Here is an 18,589-nt window from a genome sequence, read left to right as displayed (position 1 = left end):
GAACCCTAAAAAATAATAGATTGTTCCAAAAAAACTGTCTCCAATTCTGGTAAAACCAGTTATTTTAATTGAAAAACTAAATTACTGAACCGATTTTGATAAAATTTCTACGGGACCAATTTGGAAGTATATCCTTTCAGATGAAAAAGGAATTTTCCAAATCGGTTTACAACTGACGGAGTTAGTATAGGATAGTTAGTAATGGGGAGGATAGTCCCCATTGCTATCAATACACCCTATCAGGTCGAACTCCACGCGGTTCCTCCTGAAAACTATCGTGACTAATTTATCGTTGAATTCGTCACGATGGGCTAACTGACCTGCTTACATCCTCACCTATCATCCCTCACTGGTGCCCGCCGGTGTATACCGATAGCACGGGCGGGGTTACCATTCCATTATCATCCATTAAAACTGATGGAATTAGAAGGTAACAGACATGAAAACGAATAAAATACAACCGATTTTTTTATGCAATTTGCAAACAAGCTGACGGCCCACCTGATGGAAAGTGGTAACCGTCGCCTATAGACATGAGCAGTACCATACATATAACAGAGTATACTGTTTCGCCCATGATACCCCCATGCGTTGTCATTCCTGAGGACTCAGGTGTTATTCCTCCGTACCCAGTAAATTCACACCATATCCCACCCTTCAAACCGAAACACAGCCATGCAAACACAACTGCTTCACGGCAGAAACATGAATGGGACAGAGGTACCCAAGCAAACACTTGTACAAAGTCTCCCTCTGGTAAAGAGCCTCCATCTTTTTGAAGCCAGTTGATAATTTCGAAGACACTTTATAAAAATTATTTCAATATTTCCGTACATGTTACTCAATTAGCATTCCAAACGCTGCTGACAGACGGACAGACGGACAGAATTATTATTAGTAGCGTGCATCTTGCATAGATCTGTTAATTGCATCTTGAATGGGTCAGTTATGTACAGTTACCTGGAAAAATATTTGTTTAGGTTTAAAACATTATTTTGGTTACAACAGACAATTTGCATGAAAACAAGCTTTTTTTTACAACACAGGGGGCAAACGAGCATGCGGCTCACCTGATGGTAAGTGACTACCGCCGCCCATGGTCACCCACAACACCAGCGGCATTGCAGGTGTGCTGCCGGCCTTTTAAAAAGGAATATGCTCTTTTCTTGAAGGTTATGATGTCGTATCGGTTCGGTAATACTGCTGCTGGAAGTTGATTCCAAAGAGTGGTTGTGCGTGGGAGAGAGTGCCGTGAAAAACGCACGGTGGAGGACCGTCACTCGTCCAGATGATTTGGGATGAATCTTAAAAATACATAGTATTCTATTAAAAAAAAAACAATCATGAAAATCGGTTTTAATAGTTCGTTAAAATTAAGATTGTGGCGCACAAAAGAAAACCGACATCAATTCCAGTTAAACTACATGGTTACTTTGATTTAAAAACTAAACTACCAACTGGCCTAATTTTTTATTAATTTTTGTATTGGACCAATTTTTATGAGACTTCTCCGAATCGACTCACAACCGACGGAATTATGATATCATAAATATATACCCGTTTGCCAAGCGTGGCAACTACTGGCCAAAACCCCTCTCCTTATGGGGAGACCTATGTACAGTAGGGTTATACCCAAAAATTGTTTTTTTTTATACAACTTAGAATGGCAAACAAGCTGACGGCCCACCTGATGGAAAGTAGTAACCGTCGCCTATAGACATGAGCAATACCATGGATATAACAGAGTATACTGTTTCGCCCATGATACCCCCCATGCGTTACCATTCCTGAGGACTCAGGTGTTATTCCTCTGTACCCTGTAAATTCGTAAAGCATGGAAAGGTCGTAGTGTCACAGGTTTTCCTGGTTGAAAAAGCCCGTCTCTCAATAATAATAACAATGTACAGTAGTGGACAGTTAACGGCCGATATAATGATGATGATTATGAAGGTGATGATGATGATGATGATGATGAAATTTAAAGAAAAATAAACAATCGAATTGACAGATTCCTTCTTTTTTTAAAAAAAAAAAAAAAAAAACAGTCGCACAGCGTGTTCAGGAATTTGTTGTTTTATATATTTTGCTTTTTGTTTGTTTTTTTGTTGCTTTTTTTTTATTTTTTCATTCTTTTATCTTGTAAAGGTTGTCTGTAAGAGATCGCCCTAGCGATAGGACCGCCTTTTGTACCTTTATATGTATATATTTCAATCTGTATTTACGTTACTGTATTTCACTTGAATTATTCACTTGTCATTGTATATTTTTATTTATGGTGCAATAAAGAGTTAAATAAATAAATAAATAAATATCTCTTTTACTGTGTATTTATTATGTGTATGTTCGTATTGTTATTTGTGTGCTGTAAGTAATGTAAATAAATTATCTATCTATCTGTCTACGTCTCAAATGAGCGTACGCTACCTTTTTTTTAACTCCGACATCTCTCCAACTGTACATTAATACGTTATACAACTGACGAAATCAAATCAAACACGCAAGTGCAACGCCCTCTATCGACGAGTTTACACGCCAAAAGTGTTTATACAATTCGAGAAGGTCCAACGACACATCTAGTAGACGTGAAGTAGGGACTTGTTATTAGAGATGGCTCGAATGTAATGTAAACCGCGGTATATCCGTGTCAGTTTTTTTTTTAATGAATGATAATGGAATGGTAACTCCGCCTGCGCTAACGGTATACGCTGGCGGGGCACCAGTGAGGGGTGATAGGTGAGGATGAAGCAGGACAGTTAGCCCATCGTGACAAATTCACTAATGAATCAATAATGATAGTTTCTAGGGGGAACTGCGAGGAGGTCGACCTGATAGGGTATATTGCTAGCAATGGGGCTGAGAGTCTGCATTACTAATAATCACTTTCCCCCCGAGTAATATGGATACCGATCCGATATCTATGTATTGGGATATTTTTCTTTAATGAATGATAATGGAATGGTAACCCCGCCCACGCTATCGGTATACACCGGCGGGGCACCAGCGAGGGGTGATAGGTGAGGATGAAGCAGGTCAGTAAGCCCACCGTGACGAATCTAACAATAAATCAATCACGATGGTTTCCAGGGGGAACCGCGTGGAGGGCGACCTGATACAATATATTGCTAGCAATGGGGCTACTAATCCCCATTACTAACAATCCCTTCTCCGCCTTATTTTGGGATATTGGACATTGATGGCGGTAAAAAGGTTATCACCCATTTCAGTATCGCCCATATCGGACAAATATCTATTTTCGAATTTAAATATGTTATAAAATATTATTTTGGACTAAGAATAGGCCCGTGACTTTGTCCGCGTGGTATTTATTATTTCTGTTTAGTATGTATCGATGTATGTACCTACCTATTCATTATGTCCGGGAATACTGGACCAAAATTAAAAAATGACGTGTCGTTCTCTCTCTTTGCCTCAGGTCGAAATGACTTTACTGAAGTAGGTCGTGTACTAAGCTGTATAAGTTACTATAGTTTTTTAACTATCCCACGGGAACTCTTTAATTTTCCGTGATTAACAGTATCTAAACTGTTGACCGGGGATGTAAGGTAGCACCATGCAAAATTTCATTTAAATCGGTCCAACAGTTTCGGAAATTAGCCTATACATTTGTCTATTTAGACAAACAAACAAACAAACAGAAAAACAAAAAGTTCGAATAAAATCTGGATATTTCCTATTTCACATCTAACATCCCCGTGACTCGGTTTTTAGCGTTTTTTTTTTCTATGTACAGACATTCGACCTCTACAGTTTTGTTATATGTATAGACAACAGACTTTTAACGTATTTGTTATATATATATATATATATATATATATATATATATATATATATATATATATATATATATATATATATATATATATATAACTTAGAATGGCAAACAAGCTGACGGCCCACCTGATGGAAAGTGGTAACCGTTGCCTATAGACATGAGCAGTACCGTGGACATAACATAACCCATGATACACCCCATGCGTTGCCATTCCTGAGGACTCAGATGTTATTCCTCTGTACCCAGTAAATTCACTGCCATATCCCACCCTTCAAACCGAAACACAGCCATGCAAACACAACTGCTTCACGGTAGAAACACGAATGGGACAGAGGTAGCCAAGCAAACGACTTTTGTACAAAGTCTCCCTCTGGTAACTACACAATTACGGTTAATAACCGTGTGCGTATATTAATTATTTAGAAAACCGGATTGAGTTCCGTACGCATATGGGATCATAACTAGTCGAGCAAGCATTACCGATCAAATACTCAATCAAGTATTTGTAAAATGGTCACCGAATTGTGGTGATTGTTTTGTCAATTTCCAAAAATAATTTTACCAATCAAATGCACTCTTAAAATTATCACCGAAAAGTGTGGCGAAGCGACGTAACAATTATTTGTCTATTTTCGAAAATAATTTAACAGTTTCCATTAAATTTTTTAAACGATTATTTAATAAATGAACTTTTCTAATGAACTAAAATGTTGATCATGCAATAATATCTATGTATTAATACGTGAAGCAAAAACTTTTTGCGACTTTTTACATTAAATTGCGCGGACGGAGGAGTATGAAATTTAGCACACTTACAGTTTATATATCTAGAGAAGGAGTGCAGAATATTGATTTTTTTAAATTATACATCATCATCGTCTTCCTACCCTTATCCCAATCATTTGGGGTCGGCGTAATATGGTTTTATCCATATTACAAAAAGATTTGGTTTCTAGTTTTACGACCGGCCACCTGCCTGACGTCAATCCTCTTTGGTTTAAGTTTAAATTATACATAATAAATACATTATATCAATAAAAAAAATACATTACACACACTACCATATGTTTGACACACACACGCATATATACTCTTTTGTTTATTGTTAAAGTCTGTGGTCGAATTGAGAATAGATTAATATTGTTTGTCTGTTAATATTATTTGTCTATAGTCTTACTGAATGTCAAACGTAACCTAAATAAATACATGTTATGGTCGAATTTCGATCACGGAGCGACCACTATTTCTTATTAAGCTGTTTACTGTAAATTTTGATTTATATGGCAAAAATATATTTGGAAAATTCCGAAGCAAATTATGAAGTATGTACTCGTAGGTGTTAAAGTTTCTAGTGATATATTTATTTACAAGCAAAATATTCTATATTTTTTAAATGATAAGTCACGAGATACTTTTTTTAAGCATATTAGAATGGAAAACAAGCTGACGGCCCACCTGATGGAAAGTGGTAACCGTCGCCTATAGATATGAGCAGTACCATGGACATAACAGAGTATACTGATTCGCCCATGATACCTCCCATACGTTGCCATTCCTGAGGACTCAGGTGTTATTCTTCTGTACCCTGTAATTTCACGCCATACCCCACCCTTCAAACCGAAACACAGCCACGCAAACACAACAGTTTCACGGAATGGGACAGAGGTGGCCAAGCAAACGACTTTTGTACAAAGTCTCCATCTGATGTAAAATATTACTAGTATGTACTATTAAATATTTTTCAATAGGATAGACATGGATACCATGCCATCAGGATACGTTGATGGGGCACTAGTGAGAGATGACAGGTAAGGACAAAGTTAGATTAGCTGCCACATCGTGAACAAGAATCAACTACGATGCTTTCCGAAAGGAACCGCGTGGAGGCCGACCTGACAGAGTATTTGACTATTTATTTATTTATTTACAAGAAACATGGTAAGTGTATAGATGTTACAATAGAATAGAATAGAATAGAATAGAATAGAAATCATTTATTCAAATAAACTTACATTGAAGCACTTTTGAAAAGTCATTACATTTTTTTTATTTACCGCTCAAGGAAACATCACAAGAAGAACGAGCAAGAAACTGTGATGCTCTTTTAAATAATTTTATTATTATTTTACATTTTTAAGTTTAATTGTGTGAATACAAACCACCAATTAGCACTAATTCAATTAAATACTCAAAAAGAAAAAAAAAATTGAATACATAACCAACTGGTTAAACAATTAATAAGCAGTCATAGTGATTAGAGCAGACCAGTCCCTACAAATATTCACGAGTATGACGGATGAGCCAGCCATCAAATATTTTAGAAATGACCCGGCCCACCACGCCGCCACAAGTCTGGACATTTTAGTGAGCATACTACTCAAAACACTAGACCACGTCAAAGCTACTCACAATTGCCATCTGATAGTTATAGTATTCACATTTTACATAAGAATGCATGCGGCAATTAATACAAAAAACCGCTACGCTTACAATAAGTATAAGTCCTCATATTTCGCCATAATTAGGCGTGAAAATATTAAAACTTAAAAAGAATAAATGTTAAATAAATGAGTCATTAAAATTCGAAATGTTATATAAAAAAATACATCAAAAAGTGTCAGACACATGTCAACAATAAAAAAAAGAGAGAAATGTCACTGTCCAATCATTCGTCATCAATCATAACGGCTGCATTTTATTGGATGAAAATGGTATGGTAACCCCGCCTGCGCTAACAGGTTACGCCGGCGGAGCACCAGTGAAGGGTGATAGGTGAGAATGAAAACAGGCCAGTTAGCCCGTCATGATGAATTCATCAGGAATTAACCATGATAGTTTCCAGGGGGAACCGCGAGGAGGTTGACCTGGTTGGGTATATTGCTAGCAATGGGATTCTCAGTCTCCATTACTAACAATCCCTTTCCCCCCAAACGGTTGTATTGTAACACGATAGGTAATTAAAGTATGTAAACATTTTTGTATCAAAAACTCTTGCACACTGTAAAAGGACTCCTCAACAAGCCAATGTTTTAATGAATCTTTAAATTTTCCAAATGGAAGTTCTCGTATACTAGCAATGGAATAGTTGGACTCCATTACTAACAATCCCTTTCCCCATGAAAAAATACATTAAATTTGTTAATGAAATAAATTATTTAAACATATTATAAATGTGAAAGTGTATTTGTTTGTTTATTACCTCATAGCGCCTTAACGGCCTTAACAATAAAAATTATTCAAATGTAGCAGTATTCACGAGGACTGAATTTAAAAATTATAGTTAGTGCCATCTAACGTCAAATAGCAATTTTTATAATTAATAGCAAGTACTGTGCTATTATTACTTTAGTTCTGTATATAAATAACAGATGGTGCTTAAACAAACTCCCTAATATCTGATATTTACGTGCGAGAAAAGAATATGCTGAATAGTTCCTGTTATGTTAGTATCTTGAATTTATAATAGATGGCGCTATACAGTAAACATAAAAAGAATGGAGCTAATTTTAAATTCTGACATCCATTTGTCTGACAATCTAAATCAATTATATATACCTAAAATTTTATTACGATAGTTTTGAAAATTATTTCGATAAACTTTTTTTATCTCAATTTATAATAATGTTGACTTAAATCTATTTTTTTTTTTGATGGGTGAAAATGGTATGTCTGACCGTTAAACGACGGTCCGCCTGCCACGTTTTCGTCGGAACGTCCTGAACGTGGGTCATCTTGAACTGGCCACTTGGAGCACCATCATCCCCATAAACTGTGAATCGGCAAAAATTTCACGTGATAGATGAGAATCTTCAACGAAAACAGACCAGTTAGCCCGTCATGATGAATTCATGGCCTCCCCAGGAATTTTAACCATGATAGTTATATACCTAAAATTTTATTACGATAGTTTTGCAAAATTATTTCGATAAACTAAATTTATAATAATGTTGACTTAAATCTATTTTTTTTTTTGATGGGTGAAAATGGTATGGTAACCCCGCCTGCGCTAACGAGATACGCTGGCGGAGCACCAGTGAAGATAGATGAGAATGAAAACAGTCTCCCATCATGATGAACAATTAACCATGATAGTTTCCCCGACTTAAATCTATTAGAAATTTATTTCATATCAACTCTTAGAAAAAAGCTTCCGCTGTGATATCAAATTGATTTTTTTTTTTAACTTATCTCAAAGAGGTTTAGAGAAATGACGCCGCAGAATTGACCCAACTATTACCTTTTTTTTAACAATTCGTTCCTGCTCATTTGTCCATTCGATCTGTAACATTGATTAGTATTTATCGTAGACGTTATTAGCACATAATGTCCCAGTTCAAGGGGTGGCCCATACTATGACGGGACCACACGGCGAATATATATATATATATATATATATATATATATATATATATATATATATATATATATATATATATATATATATATATACGTTGTTTTACCAAATTATTTTAGAAGTATACATGAAAATTGAGCCAGGGGAATACAGGTATCTTAAACCGCGGGAAATCGTTAAGGTAACACATAGGATATATGAAATTATGGTATGACGCAGGGGGAAGTACAAAAGATCCTGATGGGTCGACGTGCAACGGCTTAGCTGACCCCATGCAAATAATAAGATTAGATACCTTAAAATTTCTCATACTACAATTATATTGGACTACCATCTTGCATCCCTATTGCGGAGGGGGGAAAGGGATTGTTAGTAATGGAGACTGAGAATCCCATTGCTAGCAATATACCCAACCAAGGCGACCTCCTTGCGGTTCCTTCTAGAAACTATCATGGTTAATTCCTGATGAATTCATCATGATGTGCTAACTGGCCTGTTTTCATTCTCACCTATCACCCTTCACTGGTGCTCCGCCAGCGTATCCCGTTAGCGCAGGGTTACCATACCATTTTCACCCATAAAAAAAAAACCTATTGCGGAATATAAAAATCGCGATTCTAAAACCATTCATCGTAAAATTGTGAAGAATTTGAAGTTGTATGTAATTTTCAATGCTAAAATAAAAAATAAAAAAAAAAATTTAGATGTGGGTTACCCTTATCATTGAGAGGTATGAAAAACAGATGTTGGCCGATTCTCAGACCTACCGAATATGCACACAAAATTGCATAAAAATCGATAAAGCCGTTTCGGAGGAGTTTGGTAACAAACACCGCGACACGAGAATTTTATTATTATATATTAGATATACCTACTTAATATTATAAAGTTTGTTTGTTTGAACGCGCTAATCTCCGGAACTACTGGTCCGATTTGAATAATTCTTTTTGTGTTGGATAGTGCATTTATCGAGGAAGGCTATAGGCTATAAAACATCACGCTATGACCAATAGGAGCCAAGCAGCAGTGAAAAATGTTATAAAAACGGGGAGAATTATTCATGTTTGAGGGCTTTCGTTGCGTGCGCTGCGTAAACGGTTCAAGTTAACCAAAAAGTATGTATGAAAGAATTATACCTCTTTAAATGATCTAAAAATATGTCCGCGACAGTATATGTCCATCTGTTAAGATTGACTCACTATAACCTTTTTTTATGGTAATCAAATTTGTTCAATTATTTGCCAAAGAGTTTTATCAACATAATAAATATGAATCCTTATTGTAATAACTGAAATTGACGCGGACGAAGTCGCGGGCAACGGCTAGTATTAGATATTGCAAGTTTTTTTTTTTATACAACATAGAATGGCAAACAAGCTGACGGCCCACCTGATGGAAAGTGGTAACCGTCGCCTATAGACATGAGCAGTACCGTGGACATAACAGAGTATACTGTTTCGCCCATGATACCCCCCATGCGTTGCCATTCCTGAGGATTCAGGTGTTATTCCTACTAGGTACACCAGTAAATTCACGCCATATCCTTCAAACCGAAACACAGCCATGCAAACACAACTGCTTCACGGTTGAAACACGAATGGGACAGAGGTACCCAAGCAATCGACTTTTGTACAAAGTCTCCCTCAAGTGAAATGTAAATAAAGATAAAGCATGCACCAGGTAGGTAGACATGTTGATCTGAATGTTATCTAAACCGGGGACCGCGCATGAAAGAAACCGCGTCTACCGATGCACATTTTAATCCCGAATTATTGCGAGGAGGTATCTATACAGGACTGCGTTTACCATTATTTGTATATTTTTGGACATTTTTGCATTTTAAAAAGTGGCCATTAAGGCTGCACACGCGACGGAAGCTTAAAAATGGAGCAACTTCACCCGTTTCCCCAACATTTCCCTTCACTGCTCTGCTCCTATTGACCGTAGCGTGATGAAAAGTATACCATTCCATTTTCAACTCTTTTTTTAATAGTTGAAAATGGAATGGTCACGATACGTCTAGTGTCTGAGTGTCAAGTGTCTGAGTGTCTAGTGTCTAGTGTCCGAGTGTCCGAGTGTCTAGTGTCTGAGTGTCAAGTGTCTGAATGTCAAGAGCCTAGTGTCTAGTGTCCGAGTGTCTGAGTGTCAAGTGTCTGAGTGTCTAGTGTCCGAGTGTCCGAGTGTCTAGTGTCTGAGTGTCAAGTATTTGAGTGTCTAGTGTCCGAGTATCTAGTGTCCGAGTGTCTAGTGTCCGAGTATCTAGTGTCCGAGTGTCTAGTCTCCGAGTGTCCGAGAGTCCGAGTGTCTAGTGTCCGAGTGTCAAGTGTCTGTGTGTCTAGTGTCCGAGTGTCTGAGTGTCAAGTGTCTGAGTGTCAAGTGTCCGAGTGCCCAGTGTCCGAGTGCCTAGTGTCCGAGTGTCTGAGTGTCAAGTGTCTGAGTGTCAAGTGTCCGAGTGCCTAGTGTCCGAGTGCCTAGTGTCCGAGTGTCCGAGTGTCTAGTGTCTGAGTGTCAAGTGTCCGAGTGTCTAGTGTCCGAGTGTCCGAGTGTCTAGTGTCCGAGTGTCTAGTGTCTGAGTGTCAAGTGTCTGAATGTCAAGAGCCTAGTGTCTAGTGTCCGAGTGTCAAGTGTCTGAATGTCAAGAGCCTAGTGTCTAGTGTCCGAGTGTCTGAGTGTCAAGTGTCTGAGTGTCAAGTGTCCGAGTGCCCAGTGTCCGAGTGCCTAGTGTCCGAGTGTCCGAGTGTCTAGTGTCTGAGTGTCAAGTGTCCGAGTGTCTAGTGTCCGAGTGTCCGAGTGTCTAGTGTCCGAGTGTCCGAGTGTCTAGTGTCCGAGTGTCTAGTGTCTGAGTGTCAAGTGTCTGAGTGTCAAGTGTTTGAGTGTCTAGTGTCCGAGTATCTAGTGTCCGAGTGTCTAGTGTCCGAGTATCTAGTGTCCGAGTGTCTAGTCTCCGAGTGTCCGAGAGACCGAGTGTCTAGTGTCCGAGTGTCAAGTGTCTGAATGTCAAGAGCCTAGTGTCTAATGTCCGAGTGTCTGAGTGTCAAGTGTCTGAGTGTCAAGTGTCCGAGTGCCCAGTGTCTGAGTGCCTAGTGTCCGAGTGTCCGAGTGTCTAGTGTCTGAGTGTCTAGTGTCCGATTATCTAGTGTCCGAGTGTCTAGTCTCCGAGTGTCCGAGAGTCCGAGTGTCTAGTGTCCGAGTGTCAAGTGTCTGAATGTCAAGAGCCTAGTGTCTAGTGTCCGAGTGTCTGAGTATCAAGTGTCTGAGTGTCAAGTGTCCGAGTGCCTAGTGTCCGAGTGCCTAGTGTCCGAGTGTCTAGTGTCTGAGTGTCAAGTGTCTAAATGTCAAGAGCCTAGTGTCTAGTGTCCGAGTGTCTGAGTGTCAAGTGTCTGAGTGTCTAGTGTCCGAGTGTCCGAGTGTCTAGTGTCTGAGTGTCAAGTATTTGAGTGTCTAGTGTCCGAGTATCTAGTGTCCGAGTGTCTAGTGTCCGAGTATCTAGTGTCCGAGTGTCTAGTCTCCGAGTGTCCGAGAGTCCGAGTGTCTAGTGTCCGAGTGTCAAGTGTCTGAATGTCAAGAGCCTAGTGTCTAGTGTCCGAGTGTCTGAGTGTCAAGTGTCTGAGTGTCAAGTGTCCGAGTGCCCAGTGTCCGAGTGCCTAGTGTCCGAGTGTCTGAGTGTCAAGTGTCTGAGTGTCAAGTGTCCGAGTGCCTAGTGTCCGAGTGCCTAGTGTCCGAGTGTCCGAGTGTCTAGTGTCTGAGTGTCAAGTGTCCGAGTGTCTAGTGTCCGAGTGTCCGAGTGTCTAGTGTCCGAGTGTCCGAGTGTCTAGTGTCTGAGTGTCTAGTGTCTGAGTGTCAAGTGTCTGAATGTCAAGAGCCTAGTGTTTAGTGTCCTAGTGTCTAGTGTCTGAGTGTCAAGTGTCTGAATGTCAAGAGCCTAGTGTCTAGTGTCCGAGTGTCTGAGTGTCAAGTGTCTGAGTGTCTAGTGTCCGAGTGTCCGAGTGTCTAGTGTCTGAGTGTCTAGTGTCCGAGTGTCCGAGTGTCTAGTGTCTGAGTGTCTAGTGTCCGAGTGTCAAGTGTCTGAGTGTCAAGTGTCCGAGTATCTAGTGTCTAGTGTCTAGTGTCTGAGTGTCTAGTGTCCGAGTGTCAAGTGTCCTGAGTGTCAAGTGTCTGAGTGTCAAGTGTCCGAGTGTCTAGTGTCCGAGTGTCCGAGTGTCTAGTGTCTGAGTGTCTAGTGTCCGAGTGTCTAGTGTCCGAGTGTCCGAGTGTCTAGTGTCTGAGTGTCAAGTGTCCGAGTGTCTAGTGTCCGAGTGTCTAGTGTCCGAGTGTCCGAGTGTCTAGTGTCCGAGTGTCTAGTGTCTGAGTGTCAAGTGTCTGTGTCTAGTGTCCGAGTGTCTAGTGTCTGAGTGTCTAGTGTCCGAGTGTCTAGTGTCTGAGTGTCTAGTGTCCGAGTGTCAAGTGTCTGAGTGTCAAGTGTCCGAGTATCTAGTGTCTAGTGTCTGAGTGTCTAGTGTCTGAGTGTCTAGTGTCTGAGTGTCTAGTGTCCGAGTGTCTAGTGTCTGAGTGTCAAGTGTTTGAGTGTCTAGTGTCCGAGTATCTAGTGTCCGAGTGTCTAGTGTCCGAGTATCTAGTGTCCGAGTGTCTAGTCTCCGAGTGTCCGAGAGTCCGAGTGTCTAGTGTCCGAGTGTCAAGTGTCTGAATGTCAAGAGCCTAGTGTCTAATGTCCGAGTGTCTGAGTGTCAAGTGTCTGAGTGTCAAGTGTCCGAGTGCCCAGTGTCTGAGTGCCTAGTGTCCGAGTGTCCGAGTGTCTAGTGTCTGAGTGTCTAGTGTCCGATTATCTAGTGTCCGAGTGTCTAGTCTCCGAGTGTCCGAGAGTCCGAGTGTCTAGTGTCCGAGTGTCAAGTGTCTGAATGTCAAGAGCCTAGTGTCTAGTGTCCGAGTGTCTGAGTATCAAGTGTCTGAGTGTCAAGTGTCCGAGTGCCTAGTGTCCGAGTGCCTAGTGTCTGAGTGTCAAGTGTCTGAATGTCAAGAGCCTAGTGTCTAGTGTCCGAGTGTCCGAGTGTCTAGTGTCTGAGTGTCAAGTGTCCGAGTGTCTAGTGTCCGAGTGCCCGAGTGTCTAGTGTCCGAGTGTCTAGTGTCTGAGTGTCTAGTGTCCGATTATCTAGTGTCCGAGTGTCTAGTCTCCGAGTGTCCGAGAGTCCGAGTGTCTAGTGTCCGAGTGTCAAGTGTCTGAATGTCAAGAGCCTAGTGTCTAGTGTCCGAGTGTCTGAGTATCAAGTGTCTGAGTGTCAAGTGTCCGAGTGCCTAGTGTCCGAGTGCCTAGTGTCCGAGTGTCCGAGTGTCTAGTGTCCGAGTATCCGAGTGTCTAGTGTCCGAGTGTCTAGTGTCCGAGTGCCTAGTGTCCGAGTGTCCAAGTGTCTAGTGTCCGAGTGTCCGAGTATCTAGTGACCGAGTGTCTAGTGTCCTAGAGTCTAGTGTCCGAGTGTCTAGTGTCCGAGTGTCCGAGTGTCTAGTGTCTGAGTGTCTAGTGTCGGAGTGTCTAGTGTCCGAGTGTCAAGTGTCTGAGTGTCAAGTGTCCGAGTATTTAGTGTCCGAGTGTCTAGTGTCTGAGTGTCAAGTGTCTGAGTGTCCGAGTGTCTAGTGTCTGAGTGTCAAGTGTCCGAGTGTCTAGTGTCCGAGTGTCTAGTGTCCGAGTGTCCGAGTGTCTAGTGTCCGAGTGTCTAGTGTCTGAGTGTCAAGTGTCTGTGTCTAGTGTCCGAGTGTCTAGTGTCCGAGTATCCGAGTGTCTAGTGTCCGAGTGCCTAGTGTCCGAGTGTCCAAGTGTCTAGTGTCCGAGTGTCCGAATATCTAGTGACCGAGTGTCTAGTGTCCTAGAGTCTAGTGTCCGAGTGTCCGAGTGTCTAGTGTCTGAGTGTCTAGTGTCGGAGTGTCTAGTGTCCGAGTGTCAAGTGTCTGAGTGTCAAGTGTCCGAGTGTCTAGTGTCTGAGTGTCAAGTGTCTGAGTGTCAAGTGTCTGAGTGTCTAGTGTCTAGTGTCCGAGTGTCTAGTGTCCGAGTGTCTAGTGTCCGAGTGTCTAGTGTCCGAGTGTCAAGTGTCGGAGTGTCCGAGTGTCTAGTATCCGAGTGTCTGAGTGTCAAGTGTCTGAGAGTCCGAATCCGAGTGTCCGAGTGTGATTCGAACACTCGGACACTAGACACTCCGACACTTGATACTCGGACACTAGACACTCGGACACTAGACACTCGGACATTAGACACTCGGACACTAGACACTCGGACACTAGACACTCGGACACTAGACACTAGACACTCAGACACTTGATACTCGGACACTAGACACTCGGACACTAGACACTCGTACAATAGACACTCGGACACTAGACTCTCGGACACTCGGAGACTAGACACTCGGACACTAGACACTCGGACACTAGACATTCGGACACTAGACACTCGGACACTAGACACTCGGGCACTAGACACTAGACACTCAGACACTTGACACTCAGATACTAGACACTCGGACACTAGACACTCGGACACTAGAAACTAGACACTCAGACACTAGACACTCAGACACTAGACACTCGGACACTAGACACTCAGACACTAGACACTCAGACACTAGACACTCGGACACTAGACACTCGGACACTAGACACTCGGACACTTGACACTCAGACACTAGACACTCGGACACTCAGACACTTGACACTAGACACTCGGACACTCGGACACTAGACACTCGGACACTAGACTCTAGGACACTAGACACTCGGTCACTAGATACTCGGACACTCGGACACTAGACACTTGGACACTCGGACACTCGGACACTAGACTCTAGGACACTAGACACTCGGTCACTAGATACTCGGACACTCGGACACTAGACACTTGGACACTCGGACACTCGGACACTAGACACTCTGTCACTAGACACTCGGACACTAGACACTTGGACACTCGGACACTAGGCACTCGGACACTAGACACTCGGACACTAGACACTCGGATACTCGGACACTAGACACTCGGACACTAGACACAGACACTTGACACTCAGACACTAGACACTCGGACACTAGACACTCGGACACTAGACACTCGGACACAAGACACTCAGACACTAGACACTAGACACTCGGACACTAGACACTAGACACTCGGACACAAGACACTCAGACACTAGACACTCGAACACGGCACTCAGACACTAGACACTAGACACTAGTCACTCGGACACTAGACACTCGGACACAAGACACTCAGACACTAGACACTCGGACACTAGACACTCGGACACTAGACACTCAGACACTAGACACTCGGACACTAGACACTCGGACACTAGACACTCGGACACAAGACACTCAGACACTAGACACTAGACACTCGGACACAAGACACTAGACACTCGGACACTAACACTATATCATAAGACAATAGGACTTGTAGAATTGTGGTTAGAAATTCCATCGATTCGGATAGAAAAAAATCTCTGTAAAGTCGCTTTCTTATTTATAAATATTGGATGCCATTGTTTTTTTTTTTGTTTTTTAGAGATAAATTGGTTTTAAGCATATTGAATGTAGAACACTAGCTGAAAACATCTGCAAGATGCAATCGAGTCTTATGAAGTACCCACACGTAGTGACAGTAGGTTAAGGTTCGTCTGGGGGGCCAAAGGCCACCCCTAAGCCGCAACATGATGGACATATAAAAGTTGAAGATTAACTTAACTAACTAGGAACGAGTCTTGTCAAATGAGCTTCTTTTTGGAAGCCAGCCGCCGAGTGAGCCAGAATACGCGCAAACCAGCAAACCATAATAGTATAAATAGTATAAAATATAGTTTACGTATACAGGCCTTTGAATAGTATTATTGTATCTGTTTTTCTTTTATTTTTTACATACATACATACATACATATCTGTCACGTCTGTCTCCCATTAGGGTAGGCAGAAATAATGGAACGCCAAATGCTTCGATTCAAACAAACCTCTTTCGCTTCTTCCTTCTTCTTTCTTTTATTTTTTATTTTATGAATAAATTGTGACGGTAATAACCACTCTAGTGAGTTCGCCGTCGTATGCGTCTGTGAATGATTCTCGCCAGTCAGTTCGCAATAAGTCTGGATTTGTACTGAGCAGTTGTGTTGCAGACACTTACAGAATTTCTGTCAATATTTTAATTATCCAAATTTATAATGTTTTTTTTTTAAACAATCTAGAGTAGCGAATAAGCTGACTGGGTGTCTGATGGCAAGTGGTAACAGTAATAATATTTATTTCACCATATGTTGGTCTGAATTATTATAATATAAGACGTTAAATGTCCACTGTTGAACATAGGCTGCCCTCTATCGGAGCCAGTTGGCAGTTAGGACTTGATGTTTTAAGAGGGACGCTGCTGCCCATGCCTCGACCGTTAAGCTCTCTTAGTCGCCTCTTGTTTGTATTGTTACTTTATCACTATGAAGATGAGGAATTATTTATTTAGGGTTTTGTATCTCAAAAAGAAATACCTTCCTAATGCTTCTCAAATATTGCGTTTAAACTGTGCCCACCATGTACCCTCTTGTATAGGCATTCCGTCACCCGTATCCAATAGCGAGGACGGGATGCCTTAAATACTGTACCGCAAACCATAAAAAAAAAACAAGGAAAAAAAAGGAAAACGGGACTCTTTTCTTAATGGATGATAATGGAATGGTAACCCCCCCCCCCCCCCGCGCGCGTTATTGTTATACACCGGCGGGGTACCAGTGACGGATGATAGGTGAGGATGAAGCAGGTCAGTTAGTCCATCGTGACGAATTCAACAAGAATTTTTCACGATGGTTTCCAGGGGGATGGTTTCCACGTGAAGGTTGACCTAATAGGGCATATTGCTACACAATGGGGCTGTCAAACTCCATTGCCAACAATCCCTTTCCCCCCAAACGGGACTCTTACAGGATCACTTTGTTGTCCGTTCGTATCAAATACCCAAATTTGGTATCAAATTCCCAAGTCTGCAGTCCATTGAAGTTGAGGAAGTATATCATATTTCCAAATCATCTTAATCACGAGATACGATAGCTTATAGCGTATATTTATCATGTTAAAATCTCTTGTTTTATTTATTTATTAAACTTGAATACACTCAGAGAGTGTAAATGGCGGACTTGACAATGTATGACGTTACCTACCAGCCGACCGTAGATATAATTGACGGTGCAACGTTATGAACGATGTTAAATTAACAATTATTATAAAAAATATGTATTAATATCTAACCAATATCTATTATATTGTAATATTTAGTAGTTAACAATCTAGAAACATCTCATTTATCCTTATTTCACAGTTGTACCGTATCATATCTCATAATGCTCATGATCCGGGCATTACTGAAACTGTACTATTTGATGTGTGCGCTGCAACAATTTGATTGCAATGCATTTTGATTCAAACCTAATATCCCCTTAACAATAGATTGTAGATAGCCTATTCTTAATATTCCTACTTGCTTAGCAAGCACTAAGAATTCAATGGGCGATAGGCGCGAGGAGGGGGGAATCTATTTTTTATGCAACTTAGAATGTCAAACAAGTTACCAGAGGGAGACTTTGTACAAAAGTCGATTGCTTGGCCACCTCTGTCCCATTCGTGTTTCAACCGTGAAGCAGTTGTGTTTGCATGGCTGTGTTTCGGTTTGAAGGGTGGGATATGGCGTGAATTTACTGGGTACAGAGGAATGACACCTGAGTCCTCAGGAATGGCAACGCATGGGGGGTATCATGGGCGAAACAGTATACTCTGTTATGTCCACGGTACTGCTCATGTCTATAGGCGACGGTTACCACTTTCCATCAGGTGGGCCGTCAGCTTGTTTGCCATTCTAAGTTGTATAAAAAAAAAAAAAAGTAATGTAAGTATATATTATTATTGATACTACAATTAGAAATTTCCTATTTTGGACCACAATTGTGGTTAGAAACTGCGATCCCCATAACTAAGTTTATTTTTTTAGATTTATTGATGACTTCTCTCAAAACAGTGTTACTTGGAGACATCGTTTTATTTTCCCTGTAATATTTACATCAGCCTTTAACTGTCCATTGCTGAACAAAAGCCTCCTCCTTAAGGGGGTTTGCCAGTAGTTGCCACGCTTGGCAGGCGGATTGGCAACCGCAGTTTGGCTTTGGAGATGTTTTAAGAGGGACGCTGCTGCCCATCCCTCGCACTCCCTTAGTCGCCTCTTACGACACCCACGGGAAAGAAGAGGTGACCCGTTCTACGCCGGGACCACATGTCAAATTACCTTTTAGCCATATATAAATTAAAACATACTAAGTAATGTACTAATAAAAATATACCCAGCATTATATAAACCATAACCCGGGAATCGAAGCTGCGACCCGCCATACATGCTACACGTGAGCACGCATAAAAACGTGCCAAATTAGAGACGC

This window comes from Galleria mellonella, unplaced genomic scaffold, assembly GCF_026898425.1.
Source record: "Galleria mellonella isolate WM207_F2 unplaced genomic scaffold, CSIRO_AGI_GalMel_v1 utg746, whole genome shotgun sequence".
In the NCBI taxonomy this organism is placed as follows: domain Eukaryota; kingdom Metazoa; phylum Arthropoda; class Insecta; order Lepidoptera; family Pyralidae; genus Galleria; species Galleria mellonella.
The sequence above is the reverse complement of the archived record's forward strand: the minus strand, read 5'-3'. Positions refer to the sequence as shown.